This window comes from Myzus persicae, unplaced genomic scaffold (assembly GCF_001856785.1).
Source record: "Myzus persicae strain clone G006 unplaced genomic scaffold, MPER_G0061.0, whole genome shotgun sequence".
NCBI classification, from domain to species: domain Eukaryota; kingdom Metazoa; phylum Arthropoda; class Insecta; order Hemiptera; family Aphididae; genus Myzus; species Myzus persicae.
The window spans coordinates 417,597-443,944 of NW_019104100.1; the positions used below are offsets into that span (position 1 = coordinate 417,597).

Below are 26,348 nucleotides of genomic sequence, written 5' to 3' on the forward strand. Positions count from 1 at the left end.
TACAAACAAATAAAGGGTACTTTTTCATATTAATTAAAAGCCAACATTTTCGTATAATATTTTGATCTATTTTTATAGGTATGTAACATGTTTTTCTCGTAACCCATCAAACCCATTTTCTTAATAAAAAATAATTCAATTTAAAATGAATCATATAAGTACATCATATAAAAAACTATATGTGATATTAGTCGTTAATCGTTTTTTAGAACTTCATCAATATTATTATTAAAATGATAATAAATATTAACTTTTATAATACGAATTTGATTATTTTTAGAATCATTTAGGATACATAAAAGTATAACATTATTGTTAGTGTGGATTAAACATTAACTTTTATAATATATTATACATACTACCTAGGTATAGTATATTTATACATTTACCTAAAAACATATTATATTCAATAATTCAATATTTACAGTTAATATTTACACGTGAGAAAAGTAAACGCACAGCAAAGTATTACAAACGATACATAACGTATGATACAACTTAAACCCATAGAATATATTTAATAAATAATATATTAACCTGAATTTTGAACATGAAATATTAACTTTTTAATAAACTCATAAAATATTTAAGAAACAAAATGTAAACATTTATCACAATAACGCTATTTCGTTGTTTATAGTGCCCACGTGTAGGAACCTATATAGAGTTCTGCAAAAAAAAGTTTTAAAATAATAACTTTACGTTCGTAAAAATAGTATGATAGACGACTACGTTTTTGAGGTACATGACTGCTGCATTATTGAAAATTATTTAAATAGTTCAAAATTAACAAAAGAGAATAAAAAGTGATGGAATAATATACAACAAACATTTTTTAAAGACGGAAGGTATTCGAAACATTTTACCTGCTAGGAGAAAAATAATAGTAGAGCTAAGAGTAAATAATATATTTATGATATATTTTACGCATATTACATGCGTATAAAAATAAATGTTCATGTACCGTTGTACTGAATATTGATTGGGTTTTTAATATTATACACGCCGGGTTATACCCTGCAACACTCGGAGTAAAGGGAACCGTAAATACGCGAATGTTTGGCGAAGCGTTTTAAAAAAAAAAAAAAAACCGTTTTTTTCTACTGACCATCGGTATATACGCGACTAACATTGTCCGGCATACTATTATAGTGCAATGCACAGTCGGCGTTAATAATTCAGATTCTCGTGTTTCGGACACTCGGACCTCCGCTGCCGTGTGAGCCACCGCCGTGCCGTCCACCATCACCGCCAGAGCGAGCTCATTGTTTTATGAATTATTTGACCAGGTTTTTATTTAATTTTATTTTTTCGCGCGCGCCTCTCCGACGACGTTCCCATTGTTCGGCATTATTTTCGGACGAACAATGGCCCTTTTTGTCTGAACTTTACAAATGTCAAACGAGAAAGTGGGCGACTTTTGTCGTAGATGATATAAATTCACTGCTCCGCATTCAAAAAGGCAATTTTATTGCCGCTTTTATATTGTTTTTAGTCCGCGAAAACATAATAATAATATGTAATCAAAAGACCGTTTTCGGGTCCTTTGACGTGCGTTGTGTACGGCCAACGCCGCCGCCGCCGAGCAGAATATTAATCAAATGTCATACACCGCCAAATTCGAAATTAGTATCCACAACCGAATTTCGTCCCTTTTTGTTGCACTGCACGGGGATAATCTCAACCGCTGACACCACCGCCGCCGCCGCCGCCATCGCATCGTCTCGCCTAGGAAATTAAATTACGTCCTTTGCCCTCTTGTTCGGCACACAGAAGTGTAAGAATAGAATTTTGATTGGCGCTCGTGACCGGAATACGGCTGGTGGACCTTTTTACTTTTCCTTTTTCTCATTTTTTTCTCTCTCTCCCGCACCGAACCCTTAGCGTTTTACATAATAACATTACCGTATTGATTTTTCCCGTAAACGGAAAACTCAAAAACTATTCGGGAAAAAAAAAACGTCTTCGTGCAAAAATATTCAAAACTCCATTGACAATCACTCGGTCCTTTACGACTACCTACAACAACAACCATACTACTACTACCACAACTCTGGTTTCGAATTCTTTTGCTCGCGTGTATATCTGTTGATTCGTTTATATTTTTCGTTTTATTCTCCTTTAAACGTTCGGGACGAAACGTAGGTATACAACATACAATATAAATGTATATATGTGCATAAAATTACGATTCGTGTCCCGCTACATTACACCGCTGTTCGCTAGTCATTGCGTATATTGTGCATGTGGATAATTTTCGAAAACATATTATTTTTACTATATACGACAGCGTCTGCGCGTGTCACGCGCGATATTTTCAGCAGCAAAGAAATATCGTCAATCCCGGCGGTGAGCGGTCGTCAAATAAAAACTATTATTATTGTCGTCGCGATTTGGACTGGCGGACGTTTTCGAGAACCGAACACTAAAATCAGGGAAAAAAATCAATAATATCCCATAATATTTTCATTTCGTCGTTATTGTGACGTGCGGTCAGACACGCGCGCGAAAATCGTCAAATTATTATCGTTTCGCCGAGATTAATCGTCGCGAATTTCAACCCTCGTCGGCGGCCAACCAACGCGGCCACTGCGGTCGCCGCTCATTATTTTCACAAGTGGTTAAATAAATATTTTCCCTCAATCCTCGGCGCACGTACCTACCATAAACACATATACCATGGCGCATACAACCATATTCTACTACATATACTGCTACTGCTACTACCACTCTGTACCGTAGTTATAATAACGTCTCCACCCCTCCTTCCCTCCCTCCCCCCAGCTACCTTCACCGTCGCTCACCCGAGCTATACCCTCCGACGGCCTTGGAGTATCACGTGACCGGTTTTAATGAATATTTTGTGCCCCCGAGTACATCGCAGTATATATAGTACGATACGAACGCGGCTCGGCGAAAGGGCCTCCTCGAAAAGGGTTTCCACGAGTGTGTTTGCGTTGCTGTCGAGAAAACGCTGTCCGCCCACGACTGCTGGAGCACCGCCGCCGCCGCCCCTCCCCGGACGAGCGCTTATTGTAATATGTGTGTTTGGCACGCGGCCGGTGTTTGCTTGCACGCTGTTCGGCCGACGACGACGACGACGACGACGACGACGACGACGACCGGTCGCGGTGGTCCGGATGGAGAAACCGTAACGCGATTACCGTGGCAGTGTCGAGTATATGTATATATGGTCATATATTATTGTACCTAAACAATAATATGTATATAAATATTATGTATTGCGGTGGCGACCATCGTGTAAACACATTGTGTCGGAACTCGAAACAAGCCGAACAGTATTCATAACGGTAGATCCCTACACATAGGCGCAATATTATGTAATATGTATAGGTACATTTCAACGGAGGTATTATGCTGCGGAGACCCGATATATTCATCAACACGTTGATGGACCGCCTCTTGGCCGCCGTCGAAAATAAAATTATATTGTTATTATCATTCATTTATCGTGTAAAAGATACCCGAGCGAAATATTATTGCTGTAGCCACCTGCACCGCTCGCCGCAAACTAAATTCGAATACCAATTTCCAATACCGTTTTCACTTAACACCGACTCCGCCGAATCGTTTTAATGATTTGTTGTCATTTTAAAGATGTACTGCACTGCTGCAGACTGCAGTACCTATATGTATAAATGAATGCCAACACTTAAAATATATTCGCCAGACTTACACAGATATTTATGGAAATATAACTGTACGTATTATTATAAGGGCAATAACGAAGAGAATGAAATTTAAAATAAATTTACATCAAATTATAGAGATCGGTAATGTAAAATATAATAATATACTATAAGCGACTGTTTGGATAAGGTTCATACCTACACCCACGACCCACTCGATTCGATTTATTTGATAAATTACTACCGTCTACCTTTATAGTATTTGTATAGATAATGATATCTTATCTACTAACAATCAGTTAATAGCTACTTTTAATTTAAATGTCAGTAACAAACAATAATAACCCGTTTGAGACCTTTTGGGTCATTCACTACTCCTTTTCATTAAATTAATGACGTAGCATTATATATTATATATTTTTTAATTCCTTCAATATATTTTATTAACGACATCGCCAATCTTTTTGAATAGAGATTAATTTTTCAAATGCTTTATTTTATCAAATAGTCAGATACAACATGAATGCACAAGACAGGTCGAGATTTTTTTCTTTCGGATCTGATATCACTTCTATTAGTTTTATGTACGAGTATACCTACTCATAAAATATCACATAGAAAATAAACAAGATAAACATTATCTATGTCCTTTTTTTTTGTACAATAATAGTATAATATTATGTTTAAAATATTTAAATAAGCAATACTATAAAAATACCTTCCATAAACGTACATAAGATAATATTATATGTAAGTACCTACGACACAATTATGAATTGAATAAATTTTTTTAATTTTACTTAATTTTCTGTTATTATAAACCCGTTACATTTGCCTTCATTACATATTTTTTAAACAAGATTTTTTTTTAAATTAACATTTTATTAACGTTATATTTGTGTCTATGTTCTCCTTCCTTGCACTAGCTGTTATAATTCATGTTGGCGCCCATAATCCGGTTTATTGGTTCAATCTCCATTATCGGTGATAAGAAGGTAGAACATCAAAGAATCCGTTTTTAATTAACGATCAGACTTCTGGTTTAATCCCTACAAAACACTTAGATCAAATAGAATCGTATCAAGTAAAACGCATCAAAGATTTAAATAAAAGATAAGTTCATTATGTCCTCTATAAAAGAAAATTATTCATTGATAACAGTGTGTATTAATTAAAATTAGATTTACCACAATAATAAATAATAATATAAAAACCAATTCATTTCCATTAAAAAAAAAATATCTTCTTACAACCGAACCATTATTTTAATGTCATTATGCAATTAACTTTTATCAACCCTTCAATTAAAACATGTAATCAATGTTTAATTATTATTGAATTTCCTTTTAGATATATTAATCGAAATGTAGTGTACCTACTCGCTGTCTGTCCAAAATGTTTATTAAAAAAAAACATTAATCATGGTCTATATTTTTTTTTCAATTGTTACATTCATTTTTATGCATACAAAATATTTGAAATTGCTTTGTACAACATTTATGATTTTACAACTAAATACAAAATATACAGTTAGTGTTACACATTATGTAAATTTGTAAGCTAGTGAAGTTAAAATGCTCTGCTAGTGTGTTTATTATCATAAATTAAGCCTTTTTATTGTTTTTGAGTATCTAAATGTGAATAAAAGTTCACTTTAGACTATTAGGAACATTTTTTGTACATATACACATATAATATACAAAATACACACATATATAAATATTAAATACATCTACTAAACCTATTGTTTATGGTATGTTTTGTGTCTGACCAACGAATATGGTAAAACTATTTTTGTTTTACTGCAAAAATTTAGTTTTTCTTTTATTAAAACTTTAGTTTTAAAATATTTTTACATTTATATTTTAGATAAAGTTACAGAGTAAACATGACAAAACATAAAAACATAAAAACATTTATTATTTTTCTCAGATTTTAGACAACAATTTTAGTTTTATACCATAAAGTAACTTTTCCAGTGACAGTATTGGATTAAAAGTATTCAATAGTGTAGTGAATAGTTACATGTTCTACCTAAAATGTTGTATATTTACCACTATTATAACATAATATTAATTATTATTAGCTAAAAGTCATTTCTCCAATTAAATAACATAACAAAAAATAACGACAAAATAATTTATTTTTCAAAAATCAATAATGCATAAACTTTTAGAAAAAAACATAGATTTGATTGATATTCATCGAATCTTTTAAGATTATTTTCTGGTTCGTGACATAGTAATTAGTAGGTATATATATATATACAAATACCATCGATAAGTTCCTACCCATAAGAAATAATTCACTTACACTTATTTCAAAATTATTAAACGAATAAATAATATTTACGATACTTACATGCATCGAATTACATTAAAATACATTTTATAACAACGTAGAAGCTATAGAATACATACTATTTATATTAAATTGACTTCGTTAATATAATATTTATTAGGTATTAAAAATAATACAATTAAATCCAACATACATACTTTTTAATTAAAATGTCGAATTCTCTCTGCACGACACTTTTGATTCACCTAAAAATAACAAAATAAATAATAATTAATACTCATGATTCAATTAATAATACTAAAACCTATCAGTGAAGGTGATACCCTAAACTACCGTTTTGTATAGAAAATATAATTGTATACATTGTATTTAAATGTTCGTTATTCTGAATTATGATTATTAGTAAGATATCATAATTAGTTTTAAAAGCGAAATCTACTTTAACTTGTGTACACAAACTCATGTTTGACCATAACACAAAATTTATTTCATCAAATATTTTTATTTACTCACCAATTAAATAAATATTTTATGTTAAAAATAAAACTAGGTATGTGTAATTTAATACTTATTATTTATGATATAAATGTTATCTATTAATTTTACTGCTACAATAAGTTCATAATATTATATTACATAAGTTTATTTCTATACGGTTCACGATTTCTTACCGTGTGTAATATTTTTAACCCGCTCCGAACGTTATATACCTACTACAACATATCTAAGTCCAAACGGATTGTCACCCCATATCTACATTCCTTGCGAACAGTACATTGCTTGAGGCATGTGATGCTGTATTGTGATACAAGGTTTGGTTTCAACTTGGAAAATGATAATACGTTGTATCCAATCTCGGTATGTGTTTTAGGGGAAAATCCCTCGAGGTTTTTAAAGGGTTCTGCCATTGTTCCATAGAAAGCAAATGATAACCATCGCCATTTCAAACGTCTCTTTCAGCAGAAGTTCACGTGTTGCATTCAGTGACCTGCGTATGATATTCTATTTTCATGCCAACATTGCAATTTTGTTAATCCTTTACTGAGATTCCTGGTCGATAAATAATAATGAAATATTTGAAAGAAAAGTTTAAAAATATGTTTTAAAACTCCAACGTTTTAAATGGTTAAAATTGCACTTACTTTTTCAAACTTATAACTGAGTAATCAACGACAAACTTTATTTACTAGTGTATCTCTTAAAATCCCCACTTGACCTAAAAAGTAAAAACAAAAACTATTGTATTTAAATATATATATATAGTATATACCTACGATAAACTATAAATTCCACAAGGTCGTAAGAAATTAACAAGACCTTATCAACTACAAGCAAGGTCATAATATTCTCTGACTTTCCGCCTACTATGGCCATTTAAAAATTTGGATATAAATCTGTATGATATTTCACAGTATTTTCCAAATTATATTATGGACTTCAATAAAGCTACGAGTAGTAATTTTGTTTAAAATAATTGAAACCATAATTCATACCACTTTCTGAACCAAATTAGATAAATACATAATATAGTACAAAATATTGTTAATTTATACGCATACTACTTGTGCATAATTATTATTCATACGCATCTTCACTGTAAAAGTCTATAATAGTAGGTATGAATAAATGTGTCAATTTGAAGAATGATTTTATAAAATAGCTATTTAACTAGCCATATTACCAGATTTCGCCCAGGGTAAAATGTAAATCGTTAATCATTATTCGGTTAAACATAATATAATAATAAGCAAATACGGTCAGTGGTTCCGTTGACATTAAAAAAAAAGTCAATGGAAGAACCGGACAGATGGCGCCTTGAGTTTATTACTACCTATTTCATATCTCAATTTCCCGGGGACAGAATAACAGTCTATTATTTGAGTGTGTTGGTTCGGTAATATACCCGGTGTTGATTACAATGATTAGAGTTTATTGGTATGACAAATTTTGTAGATAATTATCTGTATAGTTTCGGATATTCACCCGAACATCTGAATTTGGCAGTTTAATTATATTATAATATAATAGACTTACAATTTATTGAATTGTGTTTTCCCAATAATTGTTGAATTATATTTAAATGGTTAAATAGTGTATATAATATATATTATACAACTTTGTAAATATTTTGAGTAAATGAATAATAATGTATTGTCTATTGTCAAATCAGTTGATTTCGAATGAACAGGCAGGCTCTTGCATTTTTATTTAACACCATGTTTTTACGTATTATTGTGTGTTTTCTGTTTATTTTGACTTAATGTATATTCGTATTTATAATATAACACACAATTTAATCAAATTTGATTTCGGGAGAGTATGCATTTTTGATACAATAATACCCAGATTTTCGAATAAATTTCCGCCGAGCTGTACCGGATAATACTATTTCCGCAAAGACACGTGCACTCCCGCGAAAGCATGTATCGATTCCCGGACTGCATCTGTCTGTGTTACAAATTTTTCCAAGAGAACCCTCACACAGTCATTCGTATTCTGCAAGATCCGCAGGCGCCCAATACATAAAATTCCGCTCGGTGTTTGCAGTTTCATTTTGGTCGACTGAACCATTGTCGGAGCGGTGGCGGCGGCGGCGGTCGGGCGGTTGTGCGATGGCGATGGTGGTTGGGCGGAGACGTACGCCGGAGTGAGGCTATCCGGACTATACGTCAATTACTGGCTCTTTTTTTTTTCGTCTTCTCGGTGCCGAGGGTTAAAAGGAAAACTCGGTTAACCTTCAGAGCACGTTTCGTGTCGAGTCTTAACAAAAGATCACCGACTCTTTCCCCTATATTATGTCTCTCCTCCCCGTTTTATTTATGATTGGCATACACATATATATCCGTGTAATATATGTGTTTCGGTTAGAGACTTCGAAGTAAGACGTATCCCGGACAAATACTGCGCGCGCGGCACGTGTTACTTTTTACGTGCCTGCCCGGTTGTTTTCCATTTTTTCCTCCACCCCCTCGCCCGCCCACCGTTACTGTCGTGCGAAAAATACGCTTAGCGACACTAAATCATTTTTAGTGCCACGGCATGTGCGCCCGCTAAGCGTCTCGTATATGACGTTTTATACACACCTAAATAATACATATATGATATGATATATATATATATATATATATATGTGTGTGTATATGTATATGTATATGTATGAACCATCCGGGTTAACGGACGAAGTGCGTACAAATGAGCGGAGGGCGTAATGGGCCGTTCAGCGTTGAGAGAAAAAAACGGCCCGTGTGAAATCTTGAGAAATCTTCTAGTCGTCAGAGTTCGCACGTGCGCCTTTTAGCGGCAGCATAATTTTCATATTACATCACCGCAACCGCGGTATACGTCCCCACAGATTCTCGTTGGCATACACGACCTCGGCGAGCATAAAATGTAATATTATAATAATCAAGCTCAAAGCCGGATTCATAGCTACGTCGTGTGTTGTGTCGTGCCAGGTATCAGTATGTGATTTGATCGACACGACACATGACACACGTAACTGCGTACAGACGTAACACGTATCTTATCATTCGGCCGTAATATTATACCGAATTTGGAAACCCTATGTAAAATCGACAAAACCGGTATAGCTCGTACTAAAATGCTTGGTGTTATACGTTATATACATGCGATAATATGTGTTCCCGAGGAAATTACCAATGTATATTATTGGCACGACGAGAAAAAAATAATTTACCACGGAACGACTCGATATAGACTCGATTGTTATCCGGGATCGTCCGCGTTATTGATGGTTTATGTCCTCGTGCGCGAGTCACCTCCCACCCCCTCTCTCGGCGACGAATATACACGTCCTCTAGAACAATGCGTGTGAGATCGATATCAATGGGACGGAATGCCGGTGAGGTGGGTTGGGGGGAGCGGCGGTCGGTGGCAAGTTGTGCGGGGGATCGGTAAGTAATGGTGGCACGGAAGCATATGTACGGATTAAGGAAAAACGCCCTGCCTGTTTCGGCGGACGAAAGGGGTCGGCGTGACGGGTGGGTGGTTGGGGGTGGGGGGAGCGGGCGACAAGGGCACGACGATGCCGGCGGAGTATACAGCAGGACGAATATCCAGACGATTACATGGAGGGTAGACCGCGCGGCAGACGGGGAAAAACAGCCGGCGGCGGCGGTGCAGTTAATCCTGGCGGCGTTCCAGAAAATCGGATATCCGCCCGAATAGCATCCCACTCTGCACATATACACGCGCACGCACACACATTCATACACACGGATAATGATATGTGAGTATGTGGTGAAAAAAACGGACGAGAAAACTCTTTCCTGATGTGTGCGCGTGTGTGTGTGTGTTCGGCGTGTCGCGAGTCGTCTTTTTCCACACTTTCCGCCAATAAATCTCGAGTTTCTCGCATCGTAAATCCGCCACTGCCGCCATATAATACTGCAACCATACCGATACGCGCACATCCTGTTATGACCGGCACCAGAAGACTGTGAACGAAAAACGGTCGGCCCGAGAAAGTTTCACGCAGTTTTTCCTCTTGACGCACTAGGCGCCGCAATTGTTTTTTGCTCCCGAAGCACCGCCAGAGACAATTTCCGTCGGACGCGTCTCTCTGCATACATTATTATTACGGCTCTTCTCAAACATACGCCAACACCACTCGAGAGCAGACTGGTCTGACGATATATTATGTTATCCGCCGTTTTTATATTTTATTCCATCCGAATCATAATATCTCCATATAAAACTCACGAAGGTTACTACTGATGACTTTCGGACTGACTCGGGGTATACTAAAAAAATAAAAACTTTTATAAAAGCACTTGAAACTTTTTAAACAAGAAAAAACGGACGTTTAATGAAATTGATTATGAAAAATATCTCTTCTTTTTAAAATATTAAAACGCATTGTCTAAGCGAGACCATTTATACCATTTCAACTTTATCAGTATAACTGTACAGTTATTTATAATAATATAATATTAATATTATGATATAATATCAATTATACCGAAATAGTTAAAAATAAAGATTAATTTAATTTCTTTAGATTTCATTAACGAATTTTGAATAAAGAATAATAAGAATGCTTCTAACGTAAACCTGATTATTTACAACCAAATGTCCACCTACATCCACTTTTACAGAACCTACAATATTATAATTTATTTTAATTAAGTATTTCTTTTGAACTATATATAAAAGATTTTATATTCTTATAATATGTTTTGTATTTTAATTATTGAAAAATATTAACCACCACTAAATTATTTTATTTGAAAATATGATGAAATATTGTGTAAGCCAAAGTCGAATTCTCTTACAAAATGACAAATAAAGAAAACGAACTAAAATTTTGAAAATTACTTTCTATTAAATGATTGCGATGAAAAAGTTGCAACATTTCTATTATTGAGTATTATCTATTCATTCGCAATAAAATCATATTACGTCAAACCCGTTTCCATTATTTTGTCGGCATAAACAATAATAGACTATTATAGACTTAATAAAATAAACCACATTTCCATACTACCATTTCGTTAAGATTCTTTTAAACACTGGTTAAATCCAAGGCCAAGTTGAATTTTTATGATTTCTGTTCTTTAAAAAGTCGAAATTATTATATTCACAATAAAAACACTAATGTGGTCAAAATATATTTTTAGGACGATAGAGACATTGTGTTTAAAAACTGTAAAACTGTCTTTTATACCGTATTATCTGTATATTATTAAACATAAAAATACTGTGGATACCTATTTTAGTATAAATCAGTATAAATAAAATATTGTAGGAAACTCTGAAATAGATATTTCCCCATCCTACTTAAATATTATTTCAAGAAATTGAGATAGTTATAAAATATAATAAATACTCGAGATTTAAACTAATACAAAAACACCTAAACCAAGGTATCAAGGTGATGATATTGGTGACCTAGAATATTGATGAAGCCTATAAGCATATAACATTTTTTATTTTTATTTAAATTAATATTAAAAATATATCATTAAATTGATTAATATATTACGTGGGATTGTTTGTCAGGCAAAAATTATTAATATTATATAAACTAAAAAATAGTGGTACAGTACATAAACAATAAACATCACATAGCGATTCTAGCTAAACGTTATTTAAAAAAATGCAAAAATTATATGTTAACATTTAGGCATTGATCACATCATGTAACAAAGTGATACAGATATATGTTACAGACAATATTGTAACTTAGAAAACTATAAAGATAAACACTGAATTCTAGTTTCAATTTATAGATAATAATAAATAAATTTAAAACGTCTGGTTCTATAAAATATAAAATTAGGTTCCTACGTTATGTATTCTCGGATTAGGTTAGAATTAGGTGTTAAATAAGTAAGTTCTAATACTTATTTCACAATACGTAACCATATACCTACCTATAGCTATAAACATATGAAAATATTGTTATTCGTTGATTCGATTGCGTTTTCGTTTCAAATATATAATATTTTCAACCATATGGCTATATTATTTCAAGTTGTTTTCATTGAGTTATAATTCATAAGTTAAAAGTTAAATATAAATGTTATTTATTTGTTTAGCCTCAGCATTGATGTCCTTTAGCTTTTTTTCAAATATACTTTAATATAAGTCATACAATATTATTTTATATTCCTTTTTTTATATTTATAGGTACATTCATTACAATAATTTATCTAGTTTTGAGTTGTTTAAATTGTTAAGGAAGATGATCAGCTATTAAGTGTTATCCGGGTTGAGGGCTACCGACAGAATACTGGAAATTCCCGCTTCTTGTCTCTTCTATAAATTTATTATAGGTAATTATTGTAATGCTAACATACTTCATGGATTTTCGCTTCGACCAAAACGTTAATTTTTTTCATTATACTACGTTGTTATTAAATCCTCTTATTTCTTACATCAATAACTATACAACTTCAACATACTGTGCAGTAGTTAAAAATATAAAACCCATGGTATTATTTCTCATCTTTACTATCTCGTTTGACTTGACGTCTTAAAAATGCAATTTAACGGTTAAGCTCATTATCGAGTGATTTACGACATAATGAGTTTGTGTTTTTAATATGTCATCATAGTAAATTTAAACTTTGTGTATTCTTAAACTACATTTTGCGATTTACTTATTACTCTATACTACTATACAGATAACTTATAAAATATCCAAGGACAGCTACAATATAAACTTGTGAATAATATGGCTAGGCAAATTTCTACACTTAAAACATTAAACACGATATAAATAATAGTCATAAAAATATGTTAGGTACCTAAGTCAATAAAAATAAAATTCAATGTGACAGAACTTTTCAAGTATTAGTACCACTATGTATTTCATTATACCGATAAATGGTCATTTTAGATCATACTTATTCTTATAGTACCTACAACCTATACATATATTACGTTTCTTCATACGCAATGAATTTACAAATGTCTGAATTATGTTTGTTCAGCAACACATAATATATTTGTATGAATAATAATATATTATACACCAATTACATTGTGTATTTAGTTCACACATCACAGAAACATTCAATTTTACTCTCTTTTTTCTTCTTAAAAATAGAAATGCATTCACCCAACATTCGCCAACATTCACCAACATTTACCAAAGAAACCCAAACATTTTACTCAATATTAATTATGGTTTTATTTTATTTATTGGTATATTATAACAAATTGTCCAAATGTTACTTATCAGTTATTTTCGAGCAGGTATTCTCATATTTCAATTGCGATAATTCCAAACGAGTCCACTGCAAAGACAGAACGCACCCGAGCAGAATATAATATTCTGCCTATTGGTTATATATTATTTTACCTTTCTTTTTTCTACTTGTTGCCCGGGTTCTATACATATATGTAATGTATACAGTACGGTCACCGTGTTTTCACCGTAAAAGGTCTATGTGTGAAAACGGAAAAACACAGGTCACCCACCCTATATGGGTGGCCACGAGCCCACAAAATACGAAAAACCAATTTGTATTCAGATAGTAATGGAACACGGATAAATTGTTTTTTTCTTTCTTTCTTTTTTCGTTTCTCTGGCAAAGAGATCAAGGGAATTGGTCGGTGTACGCACAGAAAGTAATCTTGTTTACTGCACGGCGCAGTGCGTCCCCGTCCCTTTGGCACGTTTATTGTTTTGATATAGCAGATTTTGGCCCCAGAGGACGCGAAGTGAGTAGAAAGCTCATATAAACTAATCAATGGCATAGAAAATTCGAACGGACCGCGCCGCGGCGACCGGTGATTTATTGGTCGGCGGCGGCAGCCCGATGGAAATAACGTTTTAATCCTGGGAGGGGGGGGGGAGTATGCTGAAGCAGCTACGTAGAGACCTTCCACGAAAACGATGGATATTTATCGGTTTTCGAATCTAGGCGGGTCAAGAAACGGGGCGTACACAACGATGACAATTATTGCACTTATTGCATTACAATCTCTCGATTGATTTCTAGATAACAACGCATTAACAGACATCGGTGAATCTGAATAATGTGGAATAATATAGATGAGTGATAATATTATTTATTGAGGTGCAACATGAGTATAACGATGACGTGTGACATTACTGCAGAGCCTACTAATTTCTTATGTAGTATGACTTCAGCCTTGTGATTAGGTCTAAATGTGATCTAATTATCTAAATTGCTTATTGGTTGGGAAAATTGTAAAAGTATAATATTGAAATATATCAGCATGAATGAATATATGACCTATAATTCGAGTTAGTGCAAAATCCAAATATAATTGAAGACCTAGAAGTGTTAGGGTAGCAACTCCACTGACCTCTTTAGCCCCCACCAAGACGCTAGTTAGAAATGAGAATCGGACAATGCCAAGTGAACAAAAAAAAAGGTGAATTATGTAAGCTTTTTACTATCGACTACGAGGAGGTATGAGTTTTATTTTCAAACATTTTTTTGGTAAAAATTGTATTTAGTTTTTATTTAAATTGTGTATTAAAAAGAAACATGCGCTTGATCCAAACTCTTTTGTAACTCTGAATGCATGTTACTTCGTATTCAACTAGACGAAAAAAAAAATATAATTTTTAGTGCCACCAAGCATAAAACAGGTCAAAACGAATAAATACTATTTTAATTGACATGAATACAATTTCATGCACGAATTCGAGTGACGGCGTATAATAATATGATGTCCACGAAAAAAAATTTCCATCCATCAGGTGGACTTGCTGTAAATAATTTAAACGTATATTGTTTTTGAAGTCTGCGCTATTGTGATACTGAAAATTAAACAACATCTGCCGGGACGGAAAGAATTGGCTAACTAGGATGTTTTGTTGTGACAAGGTATAATTAAACAATTAATAACAAATATCTAGCAATGCACGTCTTATCTTTCCTATTTTTTTAACCTTAAGTTGTGAAATTTAATAACACAATGAAACGTGCACTACCTATTTTTCATATCCTTTGTATTTTGAACCAAAAAGTAGACGCATTTTTTTCTTTTTCTTTTATTTTTGAATAATAGCAATGTTATGAATTCATGATATTGTGACGATAATAACATGAAAGTCAAATTTAATTACAAATTTAAGTTCAAAAATGAAGGTCTAAAAATATTTTACTGCACACTTGGAACAGAATAGTATATATAATTTGGACTTCTTTGTCCTCATTTATTCTGTAAACGTGTATTTTCTGCTACACAAGATGAGCATATACTTTGTTTGCATTATATATTTACATTTTACAACTTAAGTTTACAAAGAAATATTAATTACAAAGCTGAGTAGTTAGTGGTTACACTGTAATTTAGTACCCATATACATGAATACAGTAATTAAATTAGACACATATGATAAACAATAAGTAATAACGTACGAAACGGTTTGTCTAAATAGTGATTGTAACCCGTTATTTATAGTCAGTTTGTTACGGATATATTATCATTATAGGTATTTTGTTTCTTAGATATTAGGAATACCTACTTCTATCCTGTTTATTTCAAAACGCCCACTTTGTTTGTATTATTAATTATCATTATTATTACTGCTTAAATATCAATAAAAATGGTTAGCTCCATTACAGAATTATTTTAAATCAACTTATTATTAAATTATATAATTATATATATATATATATATTATATTATATAATTCAATGTTTTTTTTTAATAAAGAACATTTTTTTTAATCCAGAAAGTGATGCAGCTATTACTTTGTTTAGTTTAGTATTGTAATCTGGTAAAATATTGATTTTTTGAACAATTTGCTTGAGTAAAAAATAAGTGTAGGAATTAAATTTAAATATTAATACTTAAGCATGAACCTGCTCCTTTTTCCCTTCATTTTATTACATTGAACAAAGTATTCTTTATTAATCAAAAAATATGACCAAATAATATTATTTTATTTGAATGATAATTAGCTAATAAATAACAATGGCCACTTACATATTTAACTTATTTACGAACAATTCACATAAAATATAAAATTAGTACATTTATTACAATGTTTTAATTAATTTAATGCACTCTAATTTAACGAAGGACAACATTGATGTTATATCAATACAGTAATTGTATTCTGAACTATATAGAGATAAATTTAGATAAAATCTTACCAGTCTAAAAAACATTTTTTAACTTACACCGAACTATTAGTAATCCTTATATTATTTCCAGAAATTCTATAGTCTCGTTATTCAATTTTCATAACTAGTTATAACATAAATTCTTTAAGGAAAAACAAAATATCAAATGCAATATACCTAATATACCTAATATATCTAAGCTTTAACCATACAAACATAGTAACATATTTAAAATCTAAAATCAAATCAGTCGAAAGTATCACGTATACCGTATACGTGATACCATTTATTCTTGTTATATTGATACAATCCAATACAAAAAATTCAAGAAACAGTACTCTCACTATATTCAATAATATATTCAATATAGTTTTTAGCTTTTTTTTATACCCTAATGCCAATTTGTTTCTTACTATCGATTTGAGCAAAAAAATGGGAATCGTTCACACTATACACGAGTGTTATTTACCTTAATTCTTGGAATAAAAATCCATAAATATTTTTTTTTGTTGATATATAAAAATTAAAACTAAATTAAGTACTAACGAAAGCGTTGCACCAAAATATTTCACTTTGTTCCTGTAATTTTAATTAGTACAATTTATTTTATTATTGAAATGCATAAAATAAATATCACAATATTATTATGAAGAGTAAGAGAAAAATAAGTGTAGGTGAAAAGTCAAAAGCTGGAACAAAAAATTAATGTCAAAAAACACGTTGAATAATGACTCATCATTAAAGATTTATATTGGTCGAACTTCTAACAAATATGACCCTTTTTTAATGATAAATAAAATATATATCTACATTCTACTTACATATAAATAAACATCGAAATTATGTTTCTTATAATTTATTTGAGCATGATTTAGATTATTAATTTTAAAAATGTTTTTATGTGTTGCACATTGTACAATCTTCGTATAAAATAAAATAAAAAATAGTTTTGTTTTTAAAAAGTATCTATTTTTTTTTCAAAGAAAATAAAACGACATTTCGTGTTTTAAAATACAGAAGTTTTCCGTCCTCTATACGAACGCTGCCTTTTCATGTAAAGAGATATCTGTTCACGGACCGACGGCACGTTTTCAAACGGCTCCTGTGGGAATTGCCCACCAAGGTAAGACATCCCCTTTGCACTGGCTCGCGGGTCCCCCATCATCAAGTATTAAGTTACCACGTTGCCATTGATCGACAACCAAATGTCCCGAAAGCTTTCGCGGTGTGCATGTATAATAATTTAGGATGTACAACAACAATATACACAAACACATTGCGTACTTAACTCTAACACGTATTAGACTTGACCAAGGCTATCACCAATGGACCGGAAATCCGTAAATGAACTTACGAATTGATCAGCAAATGCACATCCGATAAGTTGCTAGGCGTAAGTATTAATACTCGTCCCTCCAGTAATTATCATAATAATTAATCAGTTACCAGAGGACTATCTATAGGTTACCTAATATGTAATAAATCAATATTATAGACATTGAGGTGAATGAAAATAAACAATATAAATTGATTAAAAGACTTAAATAAGAGACAATTATAAATATTGTTTAATCGTTCAAAAGTATTTAGTCGTCTGGGAATATCATACAAATTATACCAAACTTTATTTTTTAGTATCTCAATTGATTAAATTATTTATTAAATACGTTAATAGGAAATTTCCTTATGATTTCTATGATTTTCAGTATTTTTAAATTTCCAACTAGTTATGTCAATTGTTCAAAAGTTTTTATCATATAAAAAATTTAAACTTATGTATGAAACAAATTGTTAAAAACTTTTAACTTAACAAACGTAATTTAAAAATAACATGATTTACAATATTTGTTATTTTAATTTTCCTTAACAGACTTGAGCAAACTGAAATAACATCCATATCTGTTTTAAAGATATAATATGTAAATTATAAGGAAATAAGTAATAACTTCAACAATATTATACTTAATTTAAATAATTAAATCATTCTTAATTTTATTTTTTGTTTTAACATTCTACTTTACTATCAAATGAGTCAAGACAAGTAATAAGTAGTTACATAAAGTGTTTTAAATAGATAAGTTAATAGTATAATATTGGATTTGAAATTATAACAACAATATTCTCGATTTAATACAAAAAATTGTTCTCGCGGAGTACCTACATAGATTGATGTAGATCAGAAGATATTTTGGAACCCTTCTTTGCGTTATATAAGCCAACCGCCTTCATACCGTTACGTGATTTGAATAACATTCCGTTTCAGCATCAACAAAAAACCGTCTTATATCAACTTCTATTCCGTAATTCAGATTTATGTTCCTCTTTCTTTGCAGTCTTTTTAATTCAATTTGTTTGTCTCAAAAAAATACACTTGAAATTTAATGTATATTGTTATTTTAAAAATGTACGAGTCAGTTTAGTTTAAGCAAGGATGATAAAATTATTTTCAATTATTAAAATGTTCGATGACATTTGATTTGTCATACTTCATTCGATTTTTATTTTATCGCGAAGCAGTCAATATCTTAAAAATACTAGGAACTTTGACATTTTTTTTTTTAGTTTCTAGAAGAATAATAACTACAGCATATTATAAGTGTGCCATGCTTAAAAATGTCTTATAATATCAAGTAACAAGTTAACAAGCAACAAATAATAAATCATCTTTACAATATGACTATTGCTTAGATAGTATTCAATAGTTATGAATACTTATTTTAACCAAATTGTTGTTATATTATAAGTTAAGTTTATACTTTGAAATCCAAAATGATATTTTACTATTTTACAAATGTTTTTTTCGTATCGGTCAAAAATATCTATTGTGACTCATTTGTTAGTATTTCAGTCAGTGATCTCGATGAGTACTGTAATTGAATCTTAAATAGATATCATGATCGTGAAATATTATTAAGCTCTTTTTGTAACAGTATATATATATATATATATATATGTACCAGTGAAAAGAAACTCATTTAAGATTAATGAAAACTATGAAAGTTTACCGCGCATTCAATTTGATCAATTTGGACATGCGTTTTCAGTCGAACATAATATAATATTAATTTTACGAATATTAAATTAAGTCATACATATATATATACCTATATACCTATTATGTATGTATATGTGTTTAGGACGTGGAGTTGAATTCGTAACAACCAGGCTATGTACAAAAGTTAACGAAATAAGATTCTTTGTCTCTCGGAGGGAGCCCTTCAAAGTTATCGTTTAGAAATCAAATCGACATCGTAATTTCATTCGACCACCGCCATTCATGGATAATCCAAGCGTATCAAAACCGTGGCCGGTGGCGGGTGGCGGCGTTATGAAAACGCCCGAAACTTTGTTAATAAAAGATAGAGAGCGGAAACGGAAAATACAAGCAAATTGCATGGGAAAAGGGTTAAGTGTAGACAGGGATGGCAAAGTTTTCCATATAATATAATCACTATAGCAGATTTCTGCTTATGGTCGTCTCCCCCCCCCCCCCAGCATATATTTCCCAACACTCACCCTCCGTCACACTATCTATCTGAACCGTAGTATTCACAGCACCGTAACAGTTATACTGTAATCGCGTGCGGTATAGGTATTTATACGTAAAATGCCGTCCAAACTAAGATCTACAGTAAATTTCAAGTAAGTCGAGCTTAAAGTTTTGCCTATAAAGGTAATTCTGAGATATTTAACACCATCGCGTGTGTCGCACACCCTTAAAAGTCCTATAACAATATTGTGCCCAACGCCAAACTGACTGCGATCTGCACATAATAATGACTATTAAAATGCCACGGGTCTTTAATATAAAGCTACCCCACTTATTTAACATCTGAACGGAATTTAATAATAATAATCAAAACATATAATTAAAATACATTTGAAACTAATAATTAATGAGAACAATATTATTCAACTATTGTAATATTTGAAAGTAGGTCGGTACTATCGATATTATAGTAATAATACTTATATAATAAATAACAGTTATACATTTTGAGAATCATAAACAAAATTATATTTCATAAATTTGTATAATAGGTACTCATTTTAATCATTTCATGATATAGTTTAGAACCTATAACAACGAATATTTAAACTTATAATATTATGATAAACAAAAACGTATTTATTATGTACGTATTTTTGTAAATTGTTTATTACCTACAGCATTACCTTTTTATAGGTATATAAATTGACTTGTAAATTAAAACTTTTATAGTTAATTTGTTTTAAGTTAAATAAAACAATCAATGAAAACAACAATTAAATGTTCCAAAAAAACAGTTTTTTGTTTATCTTTGGGAAATTAGGTAACTTTTTAATCGGAATACTTTTTAATTAAAGATTATGTCTGAGAAGCACTTGATTTAAAAAATAACTCACATTTAAAAAGTTGATTATTTTTTTTTCACTTGTGCATAATTTATTAAAAGAACAAAAAAGATTTACGCTGGTGACATTGCAATATTATATCAAAATGTAAAGGTATTAAAAAAAGTTACAAAAATACATTTAATCTAATAAGTAATTAAAGTGTTTGTAAGTACGTCACATTAACCAAACATTTTGGTATTGCAATTTTTAAATCTGTATTATATTATGTTTTTATTTCCTAAAGCGCTATAGAAACATAATATACTTAATTGCCTGCAATTAAACAATTTTAATTAAATGCATTGTATTTACTATAAATAAAATATATAATAAAATATCAACCATTACACTTATAACTTTTTAGAGACAAGTTGAAGAAAACTGAACAAAGGAAAGTCTTTGAAAAATTCTAAAACCTCCAACAAAATTACACAAATCCTGATAAAAAAGAAACTTTCTTCAGACACTCGAAAAGCCTAAAAACTAAAAAGCCATCGGTATTGTGACAGTGGCAAAGTAAAAACAAGATAAACTTCCGTAATGCAGTTTCAGTAGCTGTAACACAACAATTTATTGTTCGAATAACGTATTTTTTTATATTATACCATACTCGTATTATCTTAACGATTGAGAATTAGGAAAAAAATTTGTCTTACACTTGGGAATTTGTCAATGTCTTAATCTTAAACTCAAACACTTTAAGCTTTTACCCAATAACGTTATTTAATACAATAAAAACGTCATTTCTACCATATTTTAGATACCTACTTCATAACGTACATTGATATAGGCTTAAATTTGCATTGCACGTATTGTATGAGTGAATGAAATGATACAATTTGTATTAAATTAGATAGTCAGAAAACATAACCCATTTATTTGCACACAATTTAAAATACAACTTACACCACGAAACATTTTGATTTAAGAGTAGCAGTTCAGCTAATAGTAAATCTCTAGGTACAATGTACAAAACATTATGAAATTGAATATCTTAAATAGTCGTAACCGAGAAATAGATACTTAAAAACTCGTGATTTATTTATTAAATACCAAATATATTGTTTAGGTACATCATATAGATACGTATAACATGGTTTGAACATACTTTTACAAAAGATAAATTTGAAAACACATTTCGTATTTCAATCTGTGAGGGCGCTGCGAATTTATCGTTTTTACTAACAGGAAAAAACCTGTGTGTGTGTCAGTATGCAAAAATGGTTTAATTTATCAATAAAGTACGAACTTAACATACCATATTGATATATATTTTGATGTACGGTAGCAACGTTGTTACCATATACCATACTTAGTCGTATTTGACCGTACAAATAAAGTAACTACTGCACAACTATTTACACCTGACAGTATAACTGCAAACTACCAGAGCCACAGAATATAATATATAACAATATAATACCATCATACAACCATACAACCATTGTATATATTACCAAAGCACCAAACATGGGGTACGGGAAGCGCTGTGTGCCCATCTATTTAAGTTTACGTATTCCTCGCAAAGTCGCAACACTATAAACGATATTTAAAAACAATTAATATAATATTTTTTATATACCTAAATCCAATCAAAGCGTCGAATATTCATTTAAGTATTCACTTCGGTCGTTTGTACAGTGCATTGACACACCCACGCATTTTTAAGATAAGTATCAATTTAGTATAATCATACATTAATTCAATAGTATACCGATAATAATTCAGAAAAATAATACCAAGGTAACAATAAGAAACATATTATATTATAATATTAAATATAAGTTTATTTTTCACTCAAACAGACAACTCTAATTCCAAAAATACGCCACAACGATTACTTCAATTTTCAGTCTGACAAAATAATCTAATTTTTCGAGACATAGTTTTATAATTGTATTTAGTTGATGAAATATTTAAGTTAGAAATTTTGCGATCGTTTGAAAATACTTACAACATTTACTGCAATCTAAATTACCAAAATTAAAATTGGGCTTCGATCGTTCCCTCGTACATACTACAGAGAACCCGAATATTTTTTCAGGATGATAATTAGCGACAAGTTACGTTGAAATTATTGAAAACAGTAGTTTTTGAAATTCGTAACCCTTTTCATATGTGTTCAACGGTCTGCTGTCGCTTACAAAGTATTCACTTCAATAATTCAAAAAGTAAACGTACCGTCATTTGGATTAAAACCGATAGATTGATCACCTTGACCCGATGATCAGCCATGTTTAACCTCTTTTATTCTTCAAACAGTTCAAACATAATACGGCAATACTGACAATTTAAATTATTAACATTACAAAAATAAAATATATTATTAACACTATGTAAAATGAGCATGCGCATGAGTGCCATCGTCTAATATAGCCGGTGTTGCCATATTATCTGAATAGTTTACGGTTGGGGGAAAATTAATGAAATTACCGTATCAGTACCGTACACAGGTTTTTATAAAATTTCCTTACTGATAAGAGTGATAACTGATGTACTGTACCTTACAAATTAAGAAATATGATATACAATAAGTTATCACAATGACACAATTTATGATTTTAATTATAATTCAGTATTCAAATAATTAACAATTAGATAGGTAATAATATTTCACAGAAATATAATGATATACAGCAGACTGAGATTCCCTGTTTATTAAAATTGAATATTCATTCAAATAATCTAAATGGCTACTATAATGATTCTCATTAGAATATATTTTTACTGATATGTGTTATGTAGGTAGTCATTGACATTTATTGACATTCAATGAATCCATATTATACTATTATAGGAAAAAACAATCATAGATCATAGGTTAATGCTATTGATGGAAAACACCGTGCTAATGTGATCATAACAAAGTAACTGTGGTTAGGTTAAATGTGAAAGTCACGGGCGATTGTAGAGAGTCTTAGACGGTATAAGAATAGAGAATATTGTAATCATTAAGTCTATCTTGACGATTATGTTCCTATTAACAAAGTTATAAGTGTTACTTAAATCGTGTACCTTCTTATTATACCATACTTAAATTTCGAGTGCTGAAGTGGACGGACCCGTTAAGATATTTTTTGGCAGCGGTGGGTCGAATGTTTTAAGCTACAAATTGAACTGGGACAATAAAACGTCAATTGAAGTTCAAAACAAACGAAAGTAAATCAAAAGAATAATTCAGAAAATCAAAAACAAATTTGAGTACAATCAACGTCAATCTAGACGTCAACTTCGAAAATTTAAATCAACTTCAATCAACATAAATTTCATCTTCAAAACAACTTCAACCAACATACATTTCAACGTCAAAGCAACTTGATTCAACATAAATTGCAACATCAGGTCAATTACCGTCATGTATGCTTCCAATTTATCAATTGCACTAATTTCGTGTTTTTTAATTTCCTCCTGTTATTGTGCTCCTGCGGAGCCTTTTTCCTCATCAATCGAAATTCCGCAGGGGAACGTACTGACACGTGATTCCTTCCGTCAGTGTCTCTTACGTGCTGTGCCTAAATCGTTCAATAAATCTAATATTCAACAATTTTGTACATATGTTAGAGCATGCGATCTAGGTTGTAGTTCTAATACTAGTGTTGATAATAGTGTTATGAGAACTAGTATAAAAATTGATAAGAATTCTAGAAGACATATTGTCACTAATAAGGATGTCCATGACTTTGTTGATACTGTAATTGTTGTTGATAAAGCTATCTGTGTGCTTGGTGGAATTGCCGTTCTGTTGGCAACAGCCTCAACTGCGGGTGCGACTTCGCCTGCTGCTGCTGGGTTGGCGGGGCATTGCGTTCTTGTGCTGGGCGGTGCTGAGCTAGTCGATGCTATGATGTCTTATTTCAAATGGTAGTAATACTTCTATCCATAGTTGATTTTTTTAAGACTGGATCTAAATTTTTGAGTGGTAAGTTGTTGGGTAAAAATTGTATTTATAGTTAATAGTGGGTTTTTTCAATATTTGAGCTATTAGTAGGGGCCATTGAGATATTTTACAATATTTTATTTTAAAAATTATCATTTTATGCTGCTAACTGTTAAGTGTCAACTGTTTGGTGTCAATTATCATCAATCATAATATTGTATTCATAAGTTGCAGCTTAATCTCGTTTACAGTTCATACAGTTGTTGTTCATAACGTTTGAACCGATTAGTTATGACTAATTTATTGGTTAATATCGATAATGTGTGTACCACCCATCGAAAATAGGCCTATCAAATACTGTAGTCGTGGACATGATAATTTGTAACCTGCAACAGCAGCGATAGATAACGGAACAGCTTCGTTGAGAACCAACGGTGAAACGTACGAATATAAGTACCCTTTTCACAAGCTCTACAAGATATTAAAAAGTTTATTTGGGAACTAGAAATAAAAAATTGTTTAATGATTGATTTTTCATTGCAGAAATCTAATCCATTCAGCGAAAAATGTAACTGTGCAGTTATTTAAACTATTATCTATTATTTAAAAATTAAAAGTTAAAACTACTCACAGAATATATTGTAACATGTATTATCTGATTGATTTCTTAAAGCAATAAAATATGTGTATGACAAATAATATTTTTTGTTTGTACCTTTCATTTGGGTTTAATCACAAAGTGGACTAGATTAAAAATACCGACTACTTAGATATACTACTACTTTATATATAAAATTGTACTAGTATTACTTGTACCTGAGAAAATTATGAAATGTTGCTAAAAAAACAGTGTGTGCCAGTACCTATGAACGCCAGAAGTGAATGGTAGCGGAGAATCTGAATATTTTTTAAGATTTAAAATTGTGGTGATCGTGGACACGTAGCAACTCGCAATTAACTGTAGGTATGGAAATAATCTATGTTTAAACTACCCAATACTAGGGATATTCGAACAGACCGACAAGTTGAATTTTAAACACGCATCTGTGCGCAACCGTTAGACGATTGGAATAAATTCACTCACTTCAACTGTTAAATTGAATTGGTCAGCGTGTATTTTAGGTGCATTTTGTATGTAAATTGCAACTACATAGTAGTCTCAGGACTTTGTCGTGTATTATGGTTTTCTATTTGCACATTCTATACGGCTCGAGCTGTTTTACTACTGCCAGCCAACGGTATTCCGGCCGGTTTGACCTTTTTTTCGTTCTCGGTGAGGTAAACCCGCCGCGTATCAGGCGAATACGTTTTTCTGACAGTACTGCAGGTATCCAGCGACTTGGAGTGGTGCGTCTAACGCATAAAGACCGTTTGTTTTGGTAAAAGGCCCGCCGCCATTACCGACGGCGGCAAAGACGACTGGGGCGTTTTAATTAAATTAAAAACGAAAAAAAAAGCGGTCGGGAATAAGTGCAGGAAGGAAGGCGCGGTAGAGAGGAAGACCGGTGAATGAAACGGCCGCAATTAACGTGCATATTGGGCGCAGAGAAAAATTCCGGTGGAATT

General features: G+C 31.5%; 1 long non-coding RNA gene across 1 annotated transcript; it reads right to left on the reverse strand.

The window, feature by feature from the left end:
• Positions 1 to 6,089: 6,089 nt before the first annotated feature.
• LOC111038743 lies at positions 6,090 to 23,237 on the reverse strand. The gene is made up of 4 exons (XR_002605005.1): positions 23,087 to 23,237; positions 7,094 to 7,167; positions 6,623 to 7,001; positions 6,090 to 6,196 (listed from the first exon to the last, which is right to left on the reverse strand). It is a non-coding gene; the product is annotated as an uncharacterized LOC111038743 (long non-coding RNA).
• Positions 23,238 to 26,348: the final 3,111 nt, after the last annotated feature.